Source organism: Podarcis melisellensis, assembly GCF_964234715.1.
Source record: "Podarcis melisellensis genome assembly, chromosome: 1".
NCBI classification, from domain to species: domain Eukaryota; kingdom Metazoa; phylum Chordata; class Lepidosauria; order Squamata; family Lacertidae; genus Podarcis; species Podarcis melisellensis.
This window is the reverse complement of record NC_138528.1, coordinates 89,557,225-89,582,478: the sequence shown is the minus strand read 5'-3', so window position 1 is coordinate 89,582,478 and position 25,254 is coordinate 89,557,225. Positions and strand designations below refer to the sequence as shown.

The 25,254-nt window shown below is 42.3% G+C and overlaps 1 long non-coding RNA gene across 1 annotated transcript in view; it reads left to right on the top strand.

The window, feature by feature from the left end:
• The first annotated feature begins 243 nt into the window (after positions 1-243).
• Positions 244-25,254, top strand: part of LOC309355369 — a 36,304-nt gene continuing 11,293 nt past the window's right edge. The window contains exons 1-3 of the long non-coding RNA XR_014162520.1: positions 244-329; positions 7,654-7,773; positions 24,317-24,428. This is a non-coding gene — a long non-coding RNA (uncharacterized lncRNA). The remainder of the gene's footprint in view (positions 330-7,653; positions 7,774-24,316; positions 24,429-25,254) is intronic.

The window sequence follows — 25,254 nt, the reverse complement described above, 5'->3', positions numbered from 1 at the left end:
ATCACATCTCACAGTCAAAATCTATCACTTTACTCTAAGCAGACGGTGAGCTTAAGTTATAGCCTTGAGCTACAAGTTAAAAGCAGAGACTCCCCCAGCTCCCCCATGGTACATCTCTCTTATATTTTACAGGCAACTGTGATAATTAAAACAGGAAAGTGAAAAGGTTGTTTGTTTGTTTGTTTGTTTGATCTTTGCTTTTGTATAGCATCATTTTGATTCTCTCTTTCTCTTTCTCTCCCTAGTCCATAATATGAGCCAAGCCTTCAGGGCCTTTTCTGAAGGAGGCAGATACAAGTCCAAAATGCTGCATGGACAAGCTTTAAAAGGTAAGTGTCCAGCTATCCAAGTTGCCGTCCAATATAGCATATGGTGGGAAAGAATGCTCTCTGGGTGGAGCAAAATACTGATTCCTACATTGCCATGCTGATTTGGGTTGGTCGAGGTCAGCCAAATGTCAGTTTGGTTGGGATTGCATTTTTCTTCTTGTTGACCTCAGATCCACCCATGTCAGGAATATGAGGAAATAACTAGGGATGGGGAAACATGTCAGTTTCAGTTTCTCTGTTTCTCATTTCCCCCATTTATCCAATCTTAAATTCAGTTCTGCAAATTTCCACATCAGTTTGCTATCTAAAAAAATAAAAGTCTTCATGAAAAATTGTAAGATTTCAGCGTGAATTTCTTCTAATACATGCACATTTATGTGTGCAGTTTTGCCTAAGTACACATTTGTGTGTTATATTATGAAATTTGGTGTGTTATTTCCACTAATATATATATTTATTATGCACATTTTACACTCATATGTGCAATTTTGCACATATAACTTCACTGGAGAATTTGCATTGCAAAACCTGGAGAGGTGCAAGTTTTGAAGGATGACTGTGGTTCAGTTCACATCTTGCTTAGGCAAATGTTAATTAGGGATGCTAGTCTCCTTAGCAATCTCCACAACAACCCTGTGAGGTAGAATAGGCTGAGAGGCAGTGACTTGCACAAGGCTTCATGGTTGAGTGGAGATTTGAACCCTGGTCTCCCAGGTCCTAGTCCAACACTAACCATGATAATGCAATGGCTCTTAGAATAGAGGTGATCTGCCTAAGGGCTATGTACTTCCTTGTAAAGTGGGTGGGGGGAATGTTTTACATCCATCAGCTTATTTTGAACTTCATTAAGGATGAATCTACCCAGTTCTCTTAAACCTATATGTGTAAAAAAGGGGAAGCTACTAGTTGCAATCTCCTCAGACATAACCATCTGCTTTTCACCTCTTTCCAAACTCCTGCCACATACATTAGGCAAAGCGGCCTTCAAAAAGTTCTTATTGTTGTTCTAATTAGGGGGTAAATAAGTAATGTTTCTGGGACGCGGGTGGCGCTGTGGGTAAAAACCTCGGCGCCTAGGACTTGCCGATCGCATGGTTGGCGGTTCGAAACCCCACGGTGGGGTGAGCTCCCGTCGTTCGGTCCCAGCTCCTGCCCACCTAGCAGTTTGAAAGCACCCTTAAGTGCAAGTAGATAAATAAGTACCGCTTTATAGCGGGAAGGTAAATGGCGTTTCCGTGTGCTGCTCTGGTGCCGGTTCGCCGGAGCAGCGTCGTCATGCTGGCCACGTGACCCGGAAGTGTCTGCGGACAGCGCTGGCTCCCGGCCTCTAGAGTGAGATGAGCGCACAACCCTAGAGTCTGTCAAGATTGGCCCGTACGGGCAGGGGTACCTTTACCTTTTTTAAGTAATGTTTCTTCCCCACTCAAGGCTGCCATGTGTAAAAGTGAATCTTACGATTGGGCTGGTAATGTTTTTAAATAAGGCATAGCCTTTGAGTCAACAGGGCAAATTGACAACAAATTTAGAGTGGGATCGGAAACTCTTTACCTTTACAAAATCCCCCCTTTTAACCTGAAATCATTGTTCTCACGCAAGTATTTCCCTTTCATATGTTCAGGGCAGCTGGGAGGTTAATGCATGTAAATTTCCATATGTTTTAGGCAGTTTACTTTTCAGATTTATAATAATAACAATTACAATTACAAAACCAAAGCTGTTCAGCCTAACCCCTTTCCCACCCAGCCCTTCGGTAATATGTAGCCAACTGGCTGTGAACCAGAATTGCTGTTTCCCTGTAGAGACTTTCAAACATTTATTCATAACATGGATCACTAGCAAACGCCTCCAATCCTCCAGTTGCCTGTGCGTTAATGAACATCTGCTAACGTTTCTTGCTAGTTCAAGGACTTTGTGGGTAGGCTGGAAACTGAGGACCTAATTTCCCTTTATGCTACCAGAGGGAGGAAGGGGGAAAGAGAAGGAGGTTTAAGAGGGGGCAGCCACAACATCATTCACCTTGGTTTGGGTCAGGGTCTGTAACATTTTCTTCCGTGTGAGTGTTTTTGATAATACTCACATTAACATAAATTTAAGAACATAAGAAGAGCTCTGCTGGATCAGGTTGGTCACCCCTTTGGTCCAGCATCCTGTTCTCACAGTGGCCAACCAGATGCCTATGCAAATCTCTCAAGCAGGATCTGAGCGCAACAGCACTCTGCCCACTTGTGGTTTCCAGCAACTGGTATTGCAAAGCATAGAAAATTGCCGTCTGGGTTAGTAGTCAATGATGGCCTTATCCTCCATTGGAAAATACACATTTGCAGAGCCAGTTGGATCTGGACTAAGAGTATAATCCTACACCCACATACCTGGGTGTGGGAAAATGATTGCTTGTACATGAGAGCATGAGCAAAGTTCTTATTGTTACAGGGTGATTTCATAGCTAGAAGCATCCTTGGAGCATGAACAGCTCGTGCTGTCCTATATGATTGGCTAACGTGGCATGGCCTGATGCTCGCATGGTCTAAGTGCGAAGGTTCTTATCTGCTTGCTAGAACAAATTGCTTGGCTTGTACTTTGTATCTTTCTGATTTCACACAATAAAAGCTGTGCTGCATGAGCCCTAGGGGCAGCCATATTTCGGAACCTACTATGGTGTGAGACTGATTTTTCCTTGAATGCCGAGCTGCAACTCGACACCTGGGAGTATGTCCCATGGAACTTGATAGTGTCTGGATGACACCACATTGGTTCCACTTGATATAGTGCTTCATAAGCGTTAATATCAGTAATCCTTACAACAGCTACTTCTTCTTAGCTATTTAATAATAATAATAATTCCACAGTAATATTTTTGAAATTGCATTGACTATTGTCAGAGAACTTTCTTACCTCCAGCTTATGCTCTCAAGGAATCTGTCTTTTAGATTCAAGAAGCCAGGTATCGCCAAACATTTACTTTTATTTTTTAAAAAGAATGTTTTGGGCAGCTGATATTTTTGCGATTCGTTTTCTGTGCTGACAATGCTTGTTTTAAGAAACGGGCGAAAAACGAGGCCTTTGAATGAAATAAAATTATATTGAGTCCTTTTCACTGTAATAACACGAAACGCGGGCTCCATATTTAGAAAGGGTGGACCCCTATCCACCCAGATGTTGGGAATAAATGGGAATTGCGACTGCTATTTTGCCTTGCTGGTGAACTTTCCTAGCCCAGGACATCAGATCAGTCATCCTCAGACTCCAAGACATGGGGATGCTTATGTGCTCTCACCTTTTGTGTAACAGTACAGCATCTATACTGATAAATCTGTACTGATAAATAGGTACCGCTCTGGCGGGAAGGTAAACAGCATTTTCGTGCACTGCTCTGGTTTCGCCAGAAGCGGCTTAGGCATGCTGGACACGTGACCTGGAAAAACTGTCTGCAGACAAACATAGGCTCCCTCGATCAGTAATGCGAGATGAGCGCTGCAACCCCAGAGTCGTTCACGACTGGACTTAACTGTCAGGGGTCCTTTACCCTTACCTTTTTACAGCATCTGTAATAGACCAAAACAAATTAGCCATGTTTCCCCACTAGTACAAAGTGCATGGGATCAGTGAAACAAGAGTTTGTATTAGAAACAGCCAGTGCCTGCCAGTAATATAATTACTGTATTTTTTGCTCTATAAGACTCACTTTTTCCCTTCTAAAAAGAAAGGGGAAATGTGTGTGCGTCTTATGGAGCGAATACAGGCTGTGCAGCTATCCCAGAAGCCAGAACAGCAAGAGGGATTGCTGCTTTCACTGCGCAGCGATCCCTCTTGCTGTTCTGGCTTCTGAGATTCAGAATATTTTTTTTCTTGTTTTCCTCCTCCAAAAACTAGGTGCGTCTTGTGGTCTGGTGCGTCTTATAGAGAGAAAAATACGGTATTTTATTATTTGTACCCCACCCATATGACTGGGTTTGCCCCAGCCACTCGGGACAACTGGAGTATAAGAACCTGTTTAGTATGCACTGGCCCACTTCAGCAATCCAGTTCAAGCAGCCAGCCTAGTTACATGTGCTTATGACCCAATGGCATAAATGGAGTTTAAGTATCCCTTACTTTGTGCTGGTCTGTGTGCTTACAACCGAACATGTCCCCACCCCCCAATTAGCCATTCTGCATCCTCATTATGACTGTGGTATAGCATTGCTTTCTTTTATGTGTTGTAAATTTAATATTGGTTAGGTTTTGTATCATATTAACAGAGTCATTCTTGGGACCCAGATAATTGATTCTAGTGGTGATGGGGAAAACTTTAATCTGTTTAATGTTGTACACAATCATGAACGCAACTCTAAGGGCTAGCAGAACATACAATAGTTTGGATTTTCAGCAAGAGCCCATTGTGGGTCTCCTTCAGAACCACAGGAATATGCTCTAGTCCATAAAAGTTATAGCACTGGCTCTTCAACAAGCCACAGGCACACAGTCCATGCATCATGGGGCTTTACTTGATATTATAAATGCATGAAACTTCTTTTGTTCATGTCTTCTCCCCATCCATCCTCTGTGCAATGTCTAGACAAGCACAACACAGGCCATGTCATTGCCTCACTCTGACTGCTGTCAGTCAGTAATCTGAGGTGGGCAGTGTTAGGAACTGAGATATGAAAGCTAGGAGCTTATCGGCACAACAACATAATGTCTAGGCACACGTTTTAATAACAAGAATTCAAAGCTGAAAATGAATGAACTGCAGCTAAAATATTAAGTTCATTTTTCACATGGTCTAGTCCTTCCCCTGCCCACCCCCTAATATTCTTAAGAGGGTCTCTTCTCCTGTCTTCAGAGAGTAGCTGGAAGTGGGGAGGCAGAAAAAGCTCCTCCTTTCCTTCCAGTTTTAATCTGAAATCTTAGGTGGAGTACTGTGCCCAGAGCACAGAAACTGCTTGCGCTAATGTAATTCCCTGTTGCAAAATGTGCCTAGAACAGTGGGAGTTTTGAACACTGGAGGTGGGACAATGCATAGCTGGCTTGACACCATGTCCTGCAACATATTTGCAAGTAAGAGCAGGGTGAGACACATGGAGCAGTGGCAGTTCTGCAGCTCATAAAGCAAGCCTTCAGTGCCAAGTTACAAACATGGAACATCATATGGTACAACCATATAGGTCAGAAAACCACATGTTTCTCTTACTCTTCTCTGTATGTCTTTGTCCTCTCTGCACCTAGAAAGCTGGCATATCAAAGAGAAGTCATGGCTAAAGCCCTCATTAATGGGCTTCTTACAAGCAGGGCACTTTCCAAACAAAGGAGAATTCAGCTTGCAATCCCTCACCTGTATACTTAAGGAGCTGGAAAGAAATGAAAGGCCACTGAGTCAAAGGTGGAACCAGTCTCTCATTAGTCCCACAGATCAGTCCATGTAATCCAGGCTCTATATCCCACAAACAGAAAGCCACTGGTACTCCAGGGAGGAATCTACCAAGGAGTTCCCTCCACAGGATTCGACTAAATAAGCTAAGCAAGGCCTCCTGGTCTAGCTGTTACCTACTCTGTACTCAGACTTTTTCTTTGTGGTGAGTTTCCATTCATGTGCTGCAATAGCAACAAATCTCGCCATGTGAAGCAAAAGTAATCACATTGTTTCCTTCCACTCACTGGCACCCACCATTAATCTTGAATGGGCATTGTGTAACTTGGAAAGTGAGTGTTTCTAAAAGTTGAAAATATGGGTGAAAACTCACCATGTGGTTAGGGTTATTATTTTATTTTACCACTGATTTATCATCAATTTCTAAACCACTATCAAGGCAATTTACACAGAAGATAATAAAAAACAAAAAATACATTTAAAACAAGACCAAAAGCCCAACATGCAGAGACACACATGGCAAAGGCCCATGGGAAAGCCAGCTGGGAAAGCCAGTCAGCTCTTGGTAGTTTGGATCTAGAACACTGGAAGGCTGGGCCTAAGGCATGGGTTACAGGGTAAGGTAATATCAAAGTGAATTGGTGAATCTTGGGCCTGGACATCAAATGTGACCCTCCAGACATTTCTGTCTGGCCCTTAGGACTTTCCCAAGTTTTCACCCTTTCCTCTCAGACCACACAGCCCATTGAGCTTGCTCTGCAACCCCTCAAGTATTTTTGCCAGGCTGAAATGTGTCCTTGAACAGTACAGTACTGTAAAAAGAACTCCCCCTCCCACGATATGGAGGACTGAGAGATATGTGTTTGTCTCTCTGTGTATGGAAGCTTTCAGCTTTTGCCTGGATGGAATGTGGCCTATCATACAACGGTAGGAGTCACATCTCTTGATCTACCCATTTTTGCCTCTGTCCCCACCCACCACTGTCATGTGGTCCCGGGGAGGCTGCCCATTGGTATGAAAATGTTACTCCACTCCTCCGTACACACTTTGTGTCAATCAGCCAATCAACATTCATTCAAGAAATGGGCTAGAGGTTGAATCTGAGAGCCATTCACACCATCTTAGCAACCCACTTGCGGTGCTTCCTCTGGAAGACCTACCTCCACCCCTTTGACAACAATACAGAAGGTGTGTTTAACTCAAAGAAGCAAGCTAACAGGAATGCCCTGACTTATAAGAGGAAAATGTGTTGGCCTCCGAACTGTCTTCGCAGGTTTCAGAATGCCAAAAGTTAAAAAAAATATATATTAGCCAGCAAATGGGAAAGAAAACAACCCTGCCCCAATTTCCTGGAGTGGGACAGGGAAACTTTCTGTCTGTGTCAACACCCAATGAAAACAAGCTGGGCATTTTATTTTATTTTTTAAAAAAATCAATGAATACCACACATTTTTCCTGACACTTTAAGATATGTTTTCTTTCTTATGTTGTTAAGACCCATGAAAACACACTTGCCATCAAAGTGGTGAGAGAATAGAATGGAGCTTTTCATAGGCCTCCTCTAATTGGAGTAGTAGTGAAGTTGATATATACTTTAGCTCTAAGAGACCAGTGAACTGGTTTCAGACTGAAGTGTGAGGAACACAAGATGGAAAATCTGATTTATCTTCTAGGGCAGGTGCAAACCTCTCACCATGCAAGGTAAACAAAACTTATTCCACTGAAGTTTCCTGATAGTGTTCCTATTCCTCCTCACTCTCCTGGTTCATAGGAACCCCTTTTGCTGACACCAGACCTCACACAACCTTTCCCTGGACCCAGACTAAACCAACTGCACATTCTCAAACATTTGAAAGGTCCTTAGTCCCAAGTTCTTTCCCCAGTACTGTCTACATGCGGCTTCCTACAACCTACGCACTTAATTTTCATAACATTCAGCTTCCAGAAAAAATAATACATGCCTTTTTTTATCCACAGGGGTGCGGAATGCAAACAGGATTGCTTGGAGGTTTCTCATGCCAGCCTCTTATGCATGGGTCTACAGGGACTTTGGAAGACACAAGTCTGCCAAGGTTCTTCATGAAGAACTCAAGGAAGGTATGATAACATAGTTCTGAAAAATCTCAGGTAGAGTCCACTGCACTTTCAGATCTAATGCAAGTTTAATGAAAGTGGTGACAACAAACAGAGAAACAAAAAGCACCCCAGTGCTTGGGGAAGACATCAAAATGTCTCACAGATGCCTGAATCTCTAAGTGCTCCAAGCCTCTCATCGCACTTCAAGGCACTTGGAAGTTTTTGTGTGTTCAAAGGCGAGGCTGTATCGGGTTTAAACAGGACTGGCTGGGAAGCAAATGACACTAGAGAAATCCAGGCTAGCATATGCAGGCCAGCTGAAGAGCTCAGGCTTCCTCTGCCTTTATTATAACCCCAATTACTTCTGCAATATTTATGAAATGTTTGGAGGAATGCCTTAGAAATGTTATGTGAGGAGGGGGGAAAACATTCAAGGATATATGAGGCAAAAGGCTTAGAGACTTTTTCGATGGTTTTTTTGTTATGTAAAAATTATGTAATTTCTCCCTTTAAACATGTTAATGCCAACCCCTTCCAATAGTGGGTCATTTCATCTCTTAAGTAATAGTTGTAACTTTGGTATGAATGATCACCACTTTTAAAAACAGTAGTACTATGAGCAACACTGCAAATGCAACCCTCACATTAATATTGGGTAAGATAACACATCTGCCTATCTATTGATTGATCGATCGATTGATCGATCAATCAATCAATCAATCAATCGATTGATTGATTGCTCTACCCTATACTGTTGTGGGTGGTGGGGTGGTGCAGCAGGTGTCACCTGATTTCTGGTTGCCTGTGTCACTGCTGCATCCAGGGACAGATGGGGTGGGTGGGAGCAAGATTGTGTTGACGTCCACATAGAACAGATGCACAGATGGGTTACATAAAATGCTAAATGAAACAGTACCTCAAAAAAACATTAAAAATGCTATAAAATCTATAAAGGCATGTTGCTTCTGACATATATGAGCTGAATCTGATTAAGGTCTTGTTCAGATTATGATACCACTTTAAACAGTCATGACAGAAGAATCCTGGGAACTGTAGTTTGCCGAGAGTATTCAGGAGACCTCCTATTTCCCTCCCAGAGCAACAGTTACTGCAGTGGTTTAGCAAGCAGCCCTTCTTCCCACGAAATATGTTTCTCCCAGCACAACTGTTGTATTGTGTTCTTCTGTTGTGCAGCAGTAGAACTGTCCCATCTGCTACCATAATAGCCCTTGGGCTGGCAGATTGAGAGTGCCCCTCCTCTCCTCTCCCCTTCCTTCCCTTCCTCTCTCTCCATTCCTGTGTGTGTGTGTGTGTGTGATCTGGGCACTGTACAAGACAGAGTTAAAAATATGGGTATTTGCTTTTAGGAGGTGTTTAAAGGTCTTTCCTGTCTCTGTCTTGCTTATTATTCATGGGAGGGCATTCTGGGAGGTGGGTGCTATCACTAAGAAACATACCATTCCACATTGTCGTCAAGTTGGCCATGGAACGGCCAGCAGGGTCTCAATGGAAGATCTTAAAGATTGATCTGTACTAAGGAAGGTGGTCTGCTAGTCCCGAGTTGATTCAGACTTTAAATGCCAGCAGTATAACCTTGCACTTGGCTTGATAGCTAGCAGGCAGAGATGACTATGATAAACCCCCTTTTTCCCATTCAACACAGTGCATGGTGTTCTATTAGAGTTCAAATAATGTATGGAATTTGGGCACCTTATTAATCACCTCCGGACTCTCTGGTCTAACCCCTGCAAATCTGAGTATAGTGCTCTTCTCTTACTTTCTGCCAGGGACTGGGAAACATTGTTTCATGCTCTAAATGAATACAAATCGCCATGGCCAGAAATGGCATCCAAACACGGCTGCCCTCTGATTAGTGCAGGTCAAGGGCAGGATGTCTCGCTGAAGGTGGATGCTTCCCAGTGTACCGTAACTTGGAACAAACCTAAAGCAGGTTTATGACACAGCTGAGAGAAGGCATTAATGCAATAGACTTGGTAATTCAATCATTTTATAGAAGTTGATCTGTCCTTTTTATTACAATTATTGTCAGCCGGGGTGTTTCATTCCATCACTGAAAATAAACATCATCTATCATACTTGCAAAGATTAGCCTGTGACAGATCTGTCTCTGCTTTGCATAAATGTGTATTAATGCCGGCTCTGTCTGAAGGGGAGAGAGAAGTCTATATTTCACAAGAATGATTAGACAGTGTCACTGCTGCTTTAAGTAATGTCTTTTCATGACTGATAATCAAACTGTGAAACATCACCACACATGCGCACACATGCAGACACGCACACAAAAGAAAAAGGAGCAATTTACTGCCTGCGACTTGACTTTGCTTAGTTTAAGTAGAGTTGGGCACAGCGGTGCAACTGGGATTGCTGTGGCTTGTCTACAATGCTTGGAGGACTGTGCGCTGTTAGTACTGTTTTTTCACATGTGTCCATGAGGAGTGTGCTATAAATAATATGAAATCTAGATTAATAAACCTTTAAAAACTCAGATTCCACCAATGCTCTTCTTTTCTGCATCTGTCTGTCTGGAATCTTGTGGATGCAGCATTATTCTGCCTCCCACTAAACCAAGCGCTCCTGGCTCTGCGCAGAACACACAGGTAGCAATAATGTTTCTGACCCAAGGCTTTACGGGTTTACAGTTGAGTCTATGCCTATGTGGACTTCCATCACTTGGTTAGAGCTCTGCTTTCACATGGAACACTGTACTTGAAAAGGAAATGCTTTACATCTCCAGATGGGCATGAGAACACACTTTAATAGCTGCATCACATTTAATCTGTGCTGATCTCAGACGGCTTTATACTCTGCTAGTGGTCTTCAGACTTTGATCTGACACTTTTTTCAGAAGGTGTCCTTCAGAGCTGCCAAACTTCTCTTTTAACGTACCTGAACATAAAATAAGCAGTTTGGAGACTTTAAAAGGAAACCTGGTGCAGGTGTTTGCATAGCTCTCTTTGCTCTTCTAAACATTTGTTTTTAAAAAATATTGTGATAATATATAATAAATTATATACAACTTGCTGTTGCAGCTAAAATCTCTCCTTGCTCTTGCTCCTGAACTTCAGACTGTATTTTGAGCTTTCGGGAACCTCAAGAGAGGTTTTGTGATTTAGGGGCCACGTTTTTTTGAAATAGGAATTTCCTTCCTTCCTTCCTTCCTTCCTTCCTTCCTTCCTTCCTTCCTTCCTTCCTTCCTTCCTTTCTTTCTTTCTTTCTTTCTTTCTGAACCCCTGACAGCTCTGACACTTTCTTTCTTTCTTTCTTGGTACAAAAAAAGGTGGACTGTGGCCATTGCTTGCAAACACACACAATCAAAATAAGCAACACTTACCCGTTGGCAGTCCCTTTGTGATTACTTGTGTTGTTTATAATCCAGTTTTATTTTCCACCCTACTTGTAAAACAACAAAAACATATTACACATGTCCCTTGCTTACTGGGGAACTAATAATAATAATAATAATAATAATAATAATAATAATAATAATAATTTATTATTTATATCCCACCCATCTGGATGGGCTTCCCTAGCCACTCTGGGCAGCTTCCAACAAAATATTAAAATACCGTAATGCATCAAGAGAGCCACGCATCACAAAAATCGCAGAGATGAGAGGTTGGTACAAGAGACCACTCCTAAGGGAAAATCAAATTATGTCTGGCCACTAGAGGGAGCAACAACTATATTGTTTAACCCTATGACGTGGTACATAAATGTGCCTTGTGCGATATTAGGGTCCCAGGCTTCTGAAACAGATGCTGTACTTCAGGAAGATGTTCAAAGATCACAGTTGAGCCTGAGCTAAATACAGTAAGGCTAAGAATCTAAAGCAGTCCTACACAACTGGTGGCACATCAAACCCAAACCAAATCAAACCTACTAGCCAGGTGTTTTGAGCTGCTGAGCACTTGAGAAATCCATTGTTTTGTGGGCTTTTACAATCATATTGGGGAGCAATGACCATCAAGGTGGGTTGCCATGCATGGCTGGTGGGCTGATTTTCAACGTGGCAAGTCTCAAGATGTGGAGGTCTGCCTCAAGCCTCCTACTTTGGAATTCATTCCATTGAAATACACAGGGCCCCTTCCAAGTGAATATTGTCAGAATGGGAATGCAGATCTGATTAGTAGCTGAATATAAGGTGTGCCTATGTTCTTGCCATCTCAAGATAACTGAAAAGCTGCCAAAGACCATTCTAACCAGTAATCCGCCGTGGTGGTGGTGGTGGTGGTGGTGGTGGGGAGAAGAGCTTTGATAATGGTTGAGCTTAAGTTTGCCTGAGCCTGTTTCATGCTCCCCTGCTGTGGCCTGCAGTCCATGTTATTCATGTCTCTTAATGGGCATCTTTCATTATCATTATCCCTAATAGAGCTTTATTGTATTAGTTACACTTAATTTAAATGTTACTGAAGCATTGAAAACAGATTGCAGATGTTTTCAAACAGATGTTATCTTAATGTTAAAACAAAATCATGAATATTTATAGGGTATTATTGTCTGGGCTGCATTAGTCTGCTTCAACAGGAATGTACGTGTTTCACTTCTTTTGAAGGAAATGCTCCAGAAAGGTGAATTAAAAACAACTTCTTGGCAACTTAGATGTGCTTCACGTGGCCTTCCTGAGGGAAGGGAGGCCCCATCATCCCCATTCTGCTTTTGCTGCCATTCATTGTCCCAAACCTGAGAAGTTCCAAGAGAGACATGAGCCAAGGGTAATGTGCTTTGGGTTGGTTTTTGTCTTACACATTAAGGAAAGGTATTTCAGGGTTTACTTCTGGCTTTCTTGGCATACTCCCATGAGTTATGAGGTGTTAGACCTCTTCTGTGCAAAGCTAAAATATCCTTTGGCGTTCCCAATAGATTGTTCCTTCCCTCCACTTTCCCGTCTTTTCAGTGACTCCCAACTACAAAACCGAGAGACATCACACACGCGCGTGCACGCGCGCACACACACTTATATAGGCAATGGTATTCTAAACACTTGAAGCAGGTAACAGTTACCACACCCCCCACACAAAAAAATTCTGAGGGATTAAAACCCTCAAGTAAAAATCTTTCCTTAAGCTTCGTAACATGGCCCAGGCTAATATTAGTAATTTGGACAATTACTCGAAGGAAGGGAATCCGCAGAGTCAGAATGTCCAGGGGCACAGATTACTGAAATGCTGACAGATTATTGAAAGAATCAGAGACCTTGGCCCATTACCATGAATGAGCTGAAACCCAGTGAGGGGCTAGGCCACCAAGGCCTCATGTGCCACCAGGGCTGCTCATCTCAGCTGGCAGTGTGCCCAGTGCGAGACTATGGTGTGCCAGGCTCCAAGTTCCAGGCCAGAGGACTACCACTTTAAAGATCTCCACTTTCCAGTAAGGAGGTGGGTTTGAGACCTGGCTAGGCTGAGGTCTCATAAGCAGGTTTGGGGAACCTGTGGCTCTCCAGATGTTGCTGGAATCCAGCCACCATCAGTCCCAGGCTTACAGTCAGAGATGATGGAGGGTTATAGTCCAGCAAACATTTGGAGGGCCAAAGTTTCCCCAGACCTTAAACATTTCTCTGGAACAAGTTGTCTCTTCCCTGGGTCCTGTCCAGGGTTCTGAAGAATCTGTCTCTGACCGCCTTTGCTTACAGATTCTACTTTTTGTTGTCATGCACAGTCCTTGCCAATTAGTCCTGTGCTCTTTATTCCTGTTCCAGATCACTGCCAGATCCCCAGATCCCATATCTGCTGTGACAGTACCCAATATTATTTTCACTGACTGTGCTAATAGAGATTCCCTCTCCCTCACTACCCCGCTGTTTCCTGTTTCTGTGCTTTCCACCAGACCTGGCTCCTCCTTCCCTCCCAACAGTTCTCTGCTCTGAGTAAGAGGGCGCTTCTCTCAAGTCTCCCTCCCTCCTCCTTCCCTATTTATATATGTGCAGTGCATGATAAGCTGGAACTGTGTCCCAGTGTGTTGAACTGGGTATCACTCCCTAATCAAATATGTGTAGGTTTGCAATCTTAGTTCATTTAAATTCCAACTTTCCTCCATCAAATTCAAGGTAATTCCCCAGATGTATTCCCATCTAGGACCAGATCAGATTCGGGCTTCCTTAGTTTCAGTCACGTGGCTGCTTCTTGTGACCTTAGACCAAGCTTCTTGGTTCCTTGAAAAGCTATTCCTTCACACCTTACCCTTTAACAGAGAATGTTAACCCTGTTATGTGCTTGCCATTCTGAAACCCCTTACAAACATCTTCAGAGCAACCAAAGCAATATGCCTTCTGCAGCAGCAGCCCCCAGATCCTGGGCTTCTCTGTCCCTCCCCCACTCTTCAGCAATGTGGATATTTTGAACACATTTACATTAAAGAAATTAGATTCAGGTAGGTAGCCATGTTGGTCTGATGCAGTCAATATATATATAAAAAATAAAAAATTGTCCAGTAGCACCTTAGAGACCAACTCTAAGGTCTCTAACTTAGTTGGTCTCTAAGGTGCTACTGGACAATTTTTTATTTTATATATATATATTAAAGAAATTAATCACTATTAATGATTTCTTTGTCCTCTATCATTTTGTGGAAATGCAGAAAAACTAATATTCCCCCACCCCCGTTTTTGTTTTTTTAGTGCCCAGCCTCTTCCACAGCAGATGCAAATCTTAATAACATCTGGGAAGCATTTTGCAAATCCATAATTCTGCAACATGTTGAATGAAAGCAAAATCGCCCCAGCCACCCTGTCATATCCTATTGATCTCTCCATATCCTTCAGCAGCCGGCATTCACTAATAAAGTGCAATTCGTAGCTCTGCAGTTTAGAGTTACATACCCGTAACTAAATAACTTTGTAATCAATGACAGGCCATTTTCAGTTGATGCCTTAAAGACTTTGCTTCATCTGCAAAGGAGATAAAATGGCACTTATTGAGACAGGCTGAGACTGGAATGAACAAGCCTCCTTGGTATTATTGCCAGCAAGAGAGAGTTGCTGGGTGAGTCTAAAACACCTTTTCCATATTAAAAGCTCTGGTATGGTTGTTCCCCTGCTGAGTTGCTCTCACACTCGTCTGGTAACATCTTCTGCCCACATGGTTTCAGTCTGGCCTTTTACCAAGGTAGCAACCCTGAGAATTGCTGTTATTATTGCTAGGGTAGTTCATAACTATGGAGGGGGATAATGGGGTTGCACCTGCCATTATCATGCATGTTGTCATGACATGCTCTACTTCCACCATTGGAAGCAGTATGTCTCTGAATTCCAGTTGCTGGGAATTATGAGTGGGGAGAGTGCTCTTGCACTCAGATTCTGCTTGTGGACTTTCTATGGGCATCTGGTTGGCTGCTGTGAGAATAGGATGCTAGAGTAGATGGGCCTTTGCTCTAGTCCAGCAGAGCTCTTCTTATGTTCTTATGCCCCCTGCTGACTGCGCATTTGATGAGCAGGAGAAAGGGCTCTATGCCAATGTATTCCCCACATGCAATGAGGGATTCTGGGCCAACAGCATCTGCATCACCCACATTTGCTCTTTGTGCATATCCTGGGATGTGGATAGGGTCTCTTCTTAAGCTTTCTGAACATGCAGCTGTTGTAGGATAACCAGCCTCATATAACCAACATGCTTAAGTCTAATTAGAACACGAAGGGGTTAATAGAGTAAGCTGTCCTACCAGGCTTGGCTATGTCACTTCCTTTTCTTTGGGAGGAAATAGGTCAATCAAACCTATGGTTTCCCCCCCAGTCCACCTGAAAAGCTCAGTATGTGAAGAGGTTTGAGCTGGTTTACCAGCTCAACTGCATGGTTCTCACAAGCCACACTTAAATTCTTGTACCAATAATCTAGAAACTTTTACCACATTCCACTTACAAAGCTATGCTCTACTGCCTATGCAACTTTTCTGAAGCACATGAATCTGACCTTTGGAGAATTTGTAAGTAAATCATTTTTAAACTTGCCAAACGTGTGGAAATGAACTTTTTAATGGAACATTTTGGAACTCACTTGGAGAAACATATTTTAAAGGTCTAACAATCTATATTTCCATGCTTTACTTTGTTGCATACTTTGTGATTATTATTATTTTTTTGCACCAACAGCTGTTACATTTGACTGGGGTGTACATGTGGGAAAACAGGACAAGGCTACACAGAATTGCTACCGTTCCACACATTGTTTTAGCCCATGAGGGTGTCCCCCCCAATCCTCTTTATATCATCTGCTTTCCCTCTATGGTAGGGAGCTCCAGAATCAAAGTGCCGTCCGAGAAAAGACTTTTTTCAAGTAGTTCAATCAGAAAACGCGAACACAAAAGTTGTTGTGTTCTTTTGGCAAAGTTATTGAGCTTCCCCCACAAAAAAATCTCTAAAAAAATCTCCAAAAAGTAAAATGAATTTTTGAGCTACTTTTAATGAAATTCGCCAAAATCTACATTTCTGACATATGTATGGGTTGCCATACGTCTGGATTTTCCAGGACACTTATGTGATTTCCACCCGGGCACTGTTTATATGGGCTGAATACCAGCTATGTATTTTTCTTCTCTGGCGATCATTCGTAGCTGAGTAAGATTGTCTTCCATAAACACTGTTTTAACAGTGAGTCTGTAAGTAACTGTGGAGGCCAATTCTGGATCCACAGGTCCTTCCACAGTGGGGACATAGGTTTCCGGGTGGGAGTTGATCATGGTGAGGGTTTGCCAAGTGTGCCTTCCTCTTAGCACATTTCACTCTTTCATCCTGAGTTTGAGCATCTTCAAAGCCCATGGCACCTTTGGTAAAGGCTGTTCTACAATTGGAGCGTTCACAGGCCAGTGTTTCCCAGTTGTTGGTGTATACCAGATGTATGGTAACCCTAAGTAAGCTTTTGTTTCTGTGTAGGTTATCACTGGCAATCTGCTGCATGTGTAATTAGCAATCTTTTGTTTGGGAACAAGGGATATGAGCATTAAACTATTTTCTTGCTTCTGGTGATTTTACTTTAGGTGCGTCATGTTTGTTGAATATTATAGGTAAATTTTGTTTGTTTATTAAATTTATACTTCCCTTCATCTGAGAATCACTGGGCAGTTATGTGGGAGAGAGTCGCAAGAATACATAAATTTGCATCCAAGAATTCTAATGTATATGATCTTAATTTCAGTTTTGTGCAATATTTGCAATATGGTTACCATTTGGATTTTTTACATTATAGTAATTCAATTTATTAATGACAACTTCATTAAGATCCAAATACTGAAATTTTGCTCAAATTCAAAATTGTACAAAAATTCACTGTAGCTTAGTGTCACCTCCTATGCAACTACATTGAAGGCTTTCCACTGTCATCTTCTGGGGCTAAATACGATGTTTTGAAACAGTAGTAAACATTGGGCAAAATGAAACTTTTGAAAACATCTCCATGCATTTACCAGCATGCTGAAAATCTGTTTGTTGGTGATGTTGTATGACATTGGTTTGCTTCCAGAATGTTACCTGCGATTGATCACTCAGTATATTGTTTTGAATGAAATGGGCAGAATAGACTATAACAGATGGACATATAGTTTAAGCTGACCAAAGGGACAGCATGTTACACATTGGAAAGCTACAGTTCTTGCCAGGAAAATCAGAATAGTTATTTATGCTTCTGCCTTTTGAATATAAAGAATGAAGCAGCATAATGAAATGAATGAAACTTTCAACAAACCTTTTAAGTGGAGATTCTTAATAATAATTGGTATCTGTGTTGAATCCAAAATGGTAGAATTTTGAGGAGACAATACATAGCATAAAGTGTGAGTGAGATTGTACGAAAGCATGGCGTGTCTCTTTGGCTACTATTCTACTTATGCATAGAATGTCACTAAATGTGCAAGTGGGAATCACATCTGGATTTACTTCCTTTCCTAGATTGTTCAAGAATGGAAGCCACATTGCTTGACTCTTTTGCAAAGTTAAATAAAGCACAGTAATTCAAACACTTTTTTTTAATTATAAAAAACCCACACATACTTCTCCTTTAAAAAAGCAAAATTCAGTACGTTCGAGCACATTTTGAAGGATGAAAGTTCTGCATCCGGTGAATGTCTTAAAGATCAGCCAAGAAAGAAAAAATGTTCACTGCTTTATAGAGAGTCACACCCTTGTTCAAGGACGGAATAGTCCTGTGACCTTTTCTCTAGCCTTTTTTATTGTTAATAGCTAAGGATATTTCTTCAATGCTTCCTCAGTGATTAGAAGATGCATGTTTGAGTGCAACGTTTTGACTAGTAGCTGCTGATCAAACCTCATCTGCTTGGATGGGGGTCTTAGAAAATGTTTGGCAGCCAGATGCTGTGAGTGAAGGGGACCCAAATCTGGCTTTTGCTGCTGATGGCCAAGGAACCTTGCGGGGCTTAATGGGTATACTATTGGGTAAAATGTAAGGGACGCAGATGGCACTGTGGGTTAAACCACAGAGCCTAAGACTTGTTGATCAGAAGGTCGGCGGTTCGAATCCCCACGACGGGGTGAGTTCCCGTTGCTCAGTCCCTGCTCCTGCCCACCTAGCAGTTCGAAAGCACATCAAAGTGCAAATAGATAAATAGGTACCGCTCCAGTGGGAAGGTAAACGGCATTTCCGTGCACTGCTCTGGTTTGCCAGAAGCGGCTTAGTCATGCTGGCCACATGACCCAGAAGCTGTACGCCGGCTCCCTCGGTCAATAAAGCGAGATGAGCGCCGCAACCCCAGAGTCAGTCACGACTGGATATAATGGTCAGGGGTCCCTTTACCTTTACCTTATTGGGTAAATTAGCACTGTTTGTCAAGTTGCCTTCCTCTTCCCCTGTGCTTAGGTCCATATTTATATGTGAATAAATGTTAGTGGAGGTGTGGGGAACTTTGGCCCTCCAGATGTTGCTGAACTATAACTCTCATCATCCCTGACCACTCATCATCTCATCATCCCTGACCACTGGCCATGTGATGTCTGGGGCTAATGTAGTTCTCTGCCTCTGTACTGCTGCTACTGCTCCACCACTGTCTCCATACAAGGACAACTGACCATGTAAATAGCTGCCCCTAGAACTGCCCCTGAGATGCACAAAACTATTAGGATTCTGTAGAAGATTGCCATATAAGATCATGCTGGGTTGCGTGTGTCCTTTGAAAAAGCTAGGGGATTCTTTTCAGTAACTCCCCTGTCACCAAAGAGCTTGTGCCAATTCACAATGGTTGCCAAAGAGCGATGATCAGTCTTGCACGCAGCTGCAGTTGTCAACGTCATGACTCTTCAAGACTTTCGCTCTATACCATCTTTCTGCCTTGACCTCCTTTTGCATTTCACATCTGTGAGCCTCTCGATTTCATCTTTCTCTTTGGAACATCATCATTATTGGACAGTTCCCATCTCTTTTGGGCTCAAAAAAAGAAAGTGCTTTCGTCCAGCGTTGATTTGCTCTTCATGCTGTGTGGTCTAATCCTTTTTCAAGTTTGTATGAGGCTAGGAAAAAGGCAACACTCCTCTGCTAATGCAAATGAAAAGTAATATTTGTGCTAATTTAAAAGGTAAAACACCTGACTTCACACACTGAAGCCTTTGTCCCTTCTGAGAACTTCTCTCTTTTCACAGGATGAAAAGATCTTCATTTAAATCAGGGGTGGCTCACTTGTGTCCTCCCAGACGCAACTCCCATCATCCCTGACCATTGGCTAGGATGGCTGGGACTGATAGGAACCGGAGACCAACAACGTTTGGAGGAGGGGCTCAGGTTAGCCACCCTGATTTAAATGCCTCTGTGCTACAAACACATGCTGCAAAATCCTTTGCACACCATATTGTACTCAAGTAGCTACCAGTTTGCTTAGTTTGGTGGCAGATTCATACTGATTTGCAAATTAATTTTGTCTCTTTGTATACCGAGGGTGTGCACAACTTATTTAATTTGTAATAAATGCAATTAGAGAAATGAATGAGCTATCAAGATTTTTAGAGTATGATCCATCAATGTTGGCATAACTTGTAATCCTGGTCATTATAAATAACAAGGGTCTTTTGCAATATGGAGTGCAATTTCCCCTGCAGTTTGTCTCATTACTTTATGACATATGGGTTAATATTAAATTACAATGCCTTAATTTTCAAATCAGAGCTTAATTTATAAGTAAAAGGTTAATAAATTGCCTCTGCAGAAGTAGGATTTGGTGTGCGTTTGTTTGGAACAGCCCCCTCCCTTTTGACATATTTTCTCTAGATTGATCTCCATCCTTACCAGTGTCGTTTTCTGCCTAGCAAACTGGAAGCAGAATGAGGTGTTCCAATTTTGGCTCTGTATGACTTTGCAGGGGAAATAGCGCAGTGACAGAGCAGCTGCTTGGCATGCAGAAGGTCTGAGGTTCAATACCATGGCATCTTCATGTGGGGCTGGGAGAAACTGCAGTCTGAAAACTTGGAAAGCCACTGTCAGTCAATACAGACCATACTGATCTATGTGAACCGGTGGTCAAGCTTCTATGTTTCTGAAAGACTTCTAATTCTGACAATGGTCTGAAAGCATTGGTTGTAATTACATTGTTGAGTTGAGACAGGTTTCAGCCTGGTTAATGCTTTGATAGGAGTCCGCTTAGGAACTTGTCTAACAGAGCAATCTTATGCATGTCTACTCAGAAGTAAGCCCTACTGAGTTGTATGAGTTTCTTTGAAAATTTTGTGGGGTATTGCATACACACACACACGCACACACACACACGTCTGACTCTTTGTGACCCAATGGACCAGAGCAGGCCAGGCACTCCTGTCTTCCACTGCCTCATGCAGTTTGGTCAAGCTCAAGTTAGTAGAATCGAGAACACTGTCCAACCATCTTGTCCTCTGTTGTCCCCTTCTCCTTGTGTCCTCAATCTTTCCCAACATCAGAATCTTTTCCAGGGAGTCTTCTCTTCTCATGAGGTGGCCAAAGTACTGGAGCCTCAGCTTCAGGATCTGTCCTTCCAGTGAGCACTCAGGGTTGATTTCCTTAAGAATGGATAGGTTTGATCTTCTTGCAGTCCATGAGACTCTCAAGAGTCTCCTCCAGCACCATAATTCAAAAGCATAAATTCTTCAGCGATCAGCCTTCTTTATGAGCCAGCTCTCACTTCCATACATCACTACTGGGAAAACCATAGCTTTTACTATACGGACCTTTGTCAGCAAGGTGATGTCTCTGCTTTTTAAGGTGCTGTCTAGGTTTGTCTTCGCTTTTCTCCCAAGAAGCAGGCGTCTTTTAATTTCGTGACTGCTGTCACCATCTGCAGTGATCATGGAGCCCAAGAAAGTAAAAACTCTCACTGCCTCCATTTCTTCACCTTCTACTTGCCAGGAGGTGATGGGACCAGTGGCCATGATCTTATTTTTTTTGATGTTGAGCTTCAGACCATATTTTGCGCTCTCCTCTTTCATTTATTAAATAATAAATAATAGGATTTCACCTCCGGCAAATGTGTAAAGCAGGGGTGGAGAACCTTTGGAGCTCCAGATTTTGGTGTTTTCAGTGTTAGTTGTAGCTCAATCATACAGACATATATTTATGGTGTGAAAGAAAACGATGTGACTGTTGTAAACTTTGATTTTTGTTTTTTGAGGGGTGTGAACTTTTTTTTTTTGAGTGGGGGAAATATTCAACATGGGTTGCACCCTGTAGATGTTAATATAGTCAGGCACTAGATAGCGGCCAATACACTGGGATTCACGTTGTACAGTGTGACAGTGGGCAGTAGAGAGAGATGGTTTGAATGAGTTTTGGAATTTCCCAGAAAAGGTTGTGAGGACACAGGGCCAGCTTAAGGCCTGGGGAAGCCCTTGGCAGAGTTGAGCCCTCCTACACCAGTGAAACCCCCCCAAGCTTAACCAATGGCTAGGGCCCTCTTCCAATCAGTGCCAGGAAACCACTGATTTAATTTCCTACAGTGCCTTCACAGTAGCACCAGTCTAGAAGCCACTTTTTCCATTTCTTGGTGGACCTAATTTTCTACTACTTTTACCATACCATCCAATATTTCATGGGTGAAAATCGGAACACTCTTGAGTAGAAAGAATTCTCTTGGGAGAGAATTTCATGTAGTCTACATTTTTTATGCAAACCTAATTTTAACCTCCCACACTAATACACAACTCAGATCTTTTGGACTGCTCACTTCTGTGAATTTTGCAATAACATCCTTGTTTCAAAAAAGCAAGCAAACAGACAAACCAAAAAACATACAAGAATGGTGATTAGAAGTGCAGACACTGAGATAAAGTATGTATTTTAAAACACTGGGCTGAATCTAGTGAAGTTGTCCCACTGGTACAACAACCTGTGCAATGGGACTTCCTCTCCATCTCCTTGTGTTCCCCCATGTCCCCCATCTGTTCTGGGTTTCCCCCCAATCCCCTGGAGTAGATGGGGGGAGCATGACAGCATGTGGGGAGAGGCAAGGGAGAGGTAGTCCAGTTGCACAGGTGCAAGTCCATGTGCTAATGGGATGACTTCCTTGGATAGTATTAAAATTTTGTAATAAAACCATGCATTTGAGTACAAAGTTTCATACTGATTTTTTTTAAAAAAAAAGAAAGCTCAATTAATGTGGATTCATGGATAGACTAGATTTATGAATACATGCAAAGTGACACACAATGGAAATAAACTGATACTCTATTCTCACACTAAGAATCACTATCTTCATCAGTTCCCCCCACTACACATTGCTGGAGGCACTTTGGTGCATCATGTGCACAGTATTCATTTACTCTACAATGCTTAGCTTGTCTTGGAGGAGTTCTAAAGGATGGACTGTTAGTAATTTACCATAATAGTAGTTCCCTTCAGAACACTTAAAGAAGTTTAATAGAATGCTTAATTGGTTAATCTCATAACTTATTAGATAGATAGATAGTTAGACAGATAGATGATAGATGATAGATAGATAGATAGATAGATAGATAGATAGATAGATAGATAGATGATAGATAGATATGCATGCTGTAATTGAAATATCACCCTTCTTATTTGCATTGGTTTTCTGGGTGCTAGTGGGGGAAGGTAAGCAGTGCACTTTGCAGAAGAGTGTTGCTGCTCCTTAGTAGGGCACATGCTCTTCTTGCAGAATGCCCCAGGCTCAGTCCCTGGCATCTCCAGATGCAGCTGCAAAAGTCCTTTATCTGCAAGCCACTGCAACTTTCAAAATGCTTCCACAGCATCTACCCAGAAGGCAAAACAAGGGACTGGAAGAGAGGGTATGTAAACAGGGGGAGTTGATGTGCCTTGCAGATGCAGCCCAAGGAGTCAAGATCAACCCCAAGTTTAAGAGCTTAACTTTGGTCTTGTTTGTTTTATCTTACATTTACAGCCATGTATTTAAAGTGGCAGTTTGCAGGTTTACATGAAACATAAATCTTGGAGGGAGAAATTACCATTACAGGGACAGGTTTGTTTTGTTAGGCCATTTTACTCAAACGTTAAATAGCTGTCAGCAAGAGGCCTTGGTTGGTCATAAATTGCCATCCCAATAATACAGACTGCTCTGTTGATTTATAATACAGCTTGTCTTCCAAATGGATCCAACAGTCCCTAAAGAACAAAAGCACTCCTGGTAGAAGATTGAGACCATTCAGGGGGGCACTGGAAAGGCTGCTCTTGGATAGAGCGTGACAAGGTCCCACTTTTAGGACAGCGGCTAGTGTTTTTGGCTAATGTGTTGTCCTGATTTTGAGTTTCAAATGAGAACCAGTAAACGAATGAGAAAGTATAACTTTAATAAAAAGAAGAGATTATTGTGTGGATGTTGGCTTATCAGCTTTCAATTTCCGGTAATGGTACATCCTGCAAGCCTTAACATCCTGGCAACATGCTTTGCAAGGATGTCTCTAAACTCTTCTATCATTGCAACGTGGGCTACATGTCAAATCTAAAATCTGAGATGGCAGTTGCTCTTTGGGGAGGAGCCTTAGCTCAGTGGTAGAGCATCTTCTTTGCATGAAGAAGGTATCGAGTGAAATCCTTGATACTTCCAATTAAACTTATCAATTAACCTCTGCTAGAAATTATGGAGAGCTGCTGCCAATCAGGAGAGGCAAAGGACACAGGACAAGATTGTGGACTAATGATTTTACTCAGTAGTAGGCAGCTTTGTATGCTCCTCAACTACCTCCTCCTCCATGCCTTGTGGTTGCTTTGGTTGCTAACTTGTTGAACTAGCTTAGTATCAGCAGTGCTCCCACCAATGGAGAGACAAGCAAGACTAGAGGCTTGGGCATTCAAGTCCAGTGTCCTCCTGCTGCTTCTGTCCAGATGAGTAAAATGCCTGCTGCCTAGGTCATTTGTTTCTGCTGACATCAAAAGGAACAAAGAAGAGCTGTGCATACACCATAATTCCACATTCATATTATGCAGATACAGAATTTGCTACTCTCAGGATGACAAGAGGCACAGGAGAAAAGGACTCCTGAACCTTTTAATAGTTTTGTAGAAGACCTTTTTTTTGCAACTGCAGCTTGTCATGCAGCAGTAAGATATTCTGCACCTGCTGAAATCCCCAGTGCAGCTGATCTTTCTTTCCCTTTCTTTGCATCTCGTCACTCCAGAAACAGGATGAATAATTCACCCTTCCCGAGGACTGAAAAATGGCTACAAACTTTCTGAGATCAAGGAGCAGGTTTTCATCTACGTTTGAACTGTGTGCCATCTGAATCCAAGGTAGTGGACAGAACCTTTACAATTATACGAATTTTAACCAAATGTGTATAGTGAAAGTATAATGTATGAGAGGGATCACTACTGGTGGTATAGCCGCTCTGAGAAACTGGTTTTTGCAGGTTTAAAAAACCAGGAGTCTGTTCCAGCAAGGAGCAACAATAGTCAGACAAAAGAAATATGCATGGAAAGTATGGTATGCAAAGCTATTTGTTTGCTATTCATTTGGACATCTCTTAAGAGAGTGTAATCAAATTTTGCATTGTGGTTCCTGAGATTAGGAGCAGGTTTTCATCTATGTTTGGATATAGTTGGATGCCATTTTGAATCAAGATGGAGGACTGAACCTTCCTAAACTGCACTGGCCCCCCCCCCCTTAGAATTCCCAAGCAACACTGAGGATGCTAGTGCTAAACCATTTGCACCATTCATAGAGGTTGCAAGCATATATTAGCCCATTTAAGGGTGCTGTGGCACCCTTTCTTCACTGAGCAACCATTCATTCATCAGAGAACAGGGAGTACAGTCTTCCTTGCATTGGCTGTAGCTTCTGACGGTCAGGATTTGACCCAGAAGAATCAAGGCCATGATCTCACACCTCATGCCAATTTCTCCAAGAGTCCACTCATTAGTAAGTTGCAGCTAATCACAGCCCCCTGCTCTGCAAAGATGTTTGTCATATTCACACTTTACATTTTTAACCTTTAACATCTTGCCTATGCACTTAACTCTATAGTGTGTGAAGTGGCCCATCAATGAATCTGCACTGTTTTAAGCAAGGCTTCTGCTGTGACTGCAGCCTGTATAGGAAAAAGTAATAACAAATGAA